This window comes from Sarcophilus harrisii, chromosome 3 (assembly GCF_902635505.1).
Source record: "Sarcophilus harrisii chromosome 3, mSarHar1.11, whole genome shotgun sequence".
Taxonomy (NCBI): Eukaryota; Metazoa; Chordata; class Mammalia; order Dasyuromorphia; family Dasyuridae; genus Sarcophilus; species Sarcophilus harrisii.
This window is the reverse complement of record NC_045428.1, coordinates 392,986,615-392,988,815: the sequence shown is the minus strand read 5'-3', so window position 1 is coordinate 392,988,815 and position 2,201 is coordinate 392,986,615.

Sequence of the window (2,201 nt, the reverse complement as noted above, 5' to 3'; positions counted from 1 at the left end):
CTAGGGGAGGGCGTGGAAGGAGGGAAGGGAAAAATCGGAACAGAAATGAGTGCAAGGGATAATGTTGTAAAAAATTACCCATGTATATGTACTGTCAAAAAGTTATAATTAAAAAAAAAAGAATTTTATCTCATTCTAAGCTTTGACATTACTATTTTTCTAGGACCATGTTATATTCAACCTCATGTTATAATAATGAGCTCATTTTAAGATTGGAGGGGTAGGCAATACAATGGCTCTTATGGTCTATACACCATTTCCTTGATCACCTGAAAGCCCTGCATTAAAAGACTAAGAACTGCTTATTATCATGCTGTCACCATTCTTATTTCCATCATGCTTATTCAACCACGAATTTGGAGGTGAGAGGAGGGAGCAGTTGCTGTTCTCAGATCAGAACCAAGATTTTTATATTAAAAAGCTTGAAATATAATGCTTGAACAATAATGCAAAAAATGTTTCAACCAAATGAAACAGCCATCCAACCCTTATTGTGTATTTGTCTTCCAGTGCAGACTATTCCAATTTCCTGTAGGTAATTCCAAGGATTGGGGAAGTGATTAAGTTCTTCTCTCTACCATCTATCAGCTATTGCTTTCTAAATGAATAATGATGTGCAAATATTATCTTCAAACCTGTTGTATATTCTGGTGAAATTTATTGAAGGATATATTATTGCAGAGATAAATTGTATATTTATCTGGATATTAAGTTGGAAGTGAGTGGCTTACTGTCATGATTCCTCTGGACAATTCTAAAGGTAGGGCACTTTTCTTGGGTCATTAGAGTTTCTTTTGGCCCTACACCAACAATCTCCATGCTGTTGCAAGTACATATTTGAGTACATGTTGTGAGATGAGTTTTTGGAAGCAATGTTATTTGAGATTACATTGTTTTTATATAATGAAAAAAGCTCTGCTTCTAACATATATTGTTAATAGTAAGACCTATTAATTTTTCAAGTGTTCCTAAAAATTCCAAGTGCTTATTGTTTAGATGGCATCTGCATGAGTTTATGATACTCAGTCTTTTCTGAGTACTAGTCAGCAAGATCACACAAACCTAGTTTTTGGATTGCCATTTCTATGTTCATGATTGATCTTTGACTCAGATCTACTTATATATTTGTCTTGGGGAAATTTATGATGGACTGGTTCCCATAATTAACATAAGGATGATATTTGGTCATTGATATTGGGAGGTGACACAGGCATTTTAGTAATGAAGCCTGCTTAGATTGGATACTAATAAATATCCTAAGAATGACTTTGACAGGTCTTCCTTATTATTGCAAAAGGGGCATGGCAAAGCCCTTTGTAGGTTAGAAGAAAAAAAGCACTTTCAACAAGCAAATTTTCAAGGTTATAGTTGTACACTTCAAGAAAAATTGCAAAGTAAGATGCAAAGTTTGTAAAGCTAAAAAAATGATAAAAAATGCTACTACTGTTTTTATTATTTAAGAAAGGAGTTTCACAAAATATGGTTGTAGTTACAGTCATGATAAACAGTATTAGCAATAGTGACAATGATGATGACAATCGTAATGATGGCTTGATACATGACTTAGCACTATTCCAAAAGTAGAAATTCATTTATTAGGAATACCTCAAATTGTAAGATGAGTAACAGCTGTCAAGATAAGGAACTAGTGAATGAAAAAGTTCACTCAAGACAACTGCCTTTCTTTCTATCTTAATATATATTCCTTTAAAATCAGTTGGTAAATAAATATTATATGAATTCACAACATTATATTTAGACAATTTTTCTTCATAAGAATGCTTTTCTGTTTTCTTAGAATTTTATTCTTGATTCTTTATTGTCTTGGGCTATCTCTGTAGAATTTTAGACCATGGGATTCTACCTAATCTTTCTCAGAATACTTGAAATCTATTCTTCCAAATACTCAGTTCTATTTCAGGCACCAGTGCACTGGAGCCAACACAAACCAGTTTTTCAATGTGAACTTTAACACTTTAGAAATTAGCAAATACTACAAATTAGTGATTAATTTATTTTGTTGATTATCTAGACAAAGCAATAATGCTTTTTAAAATGTGTCTTGCCACTGTATTTACCAGCTTTTGAGCTCTCCAGCTCATCACCCCTTCAAGTGGGATCCTTGAAACAGGGACAAAACTATGCCCATTCTCAGAAGACAAGATCTTTTTCCCTTACCCTAAAAGATTTTGGATCCATTT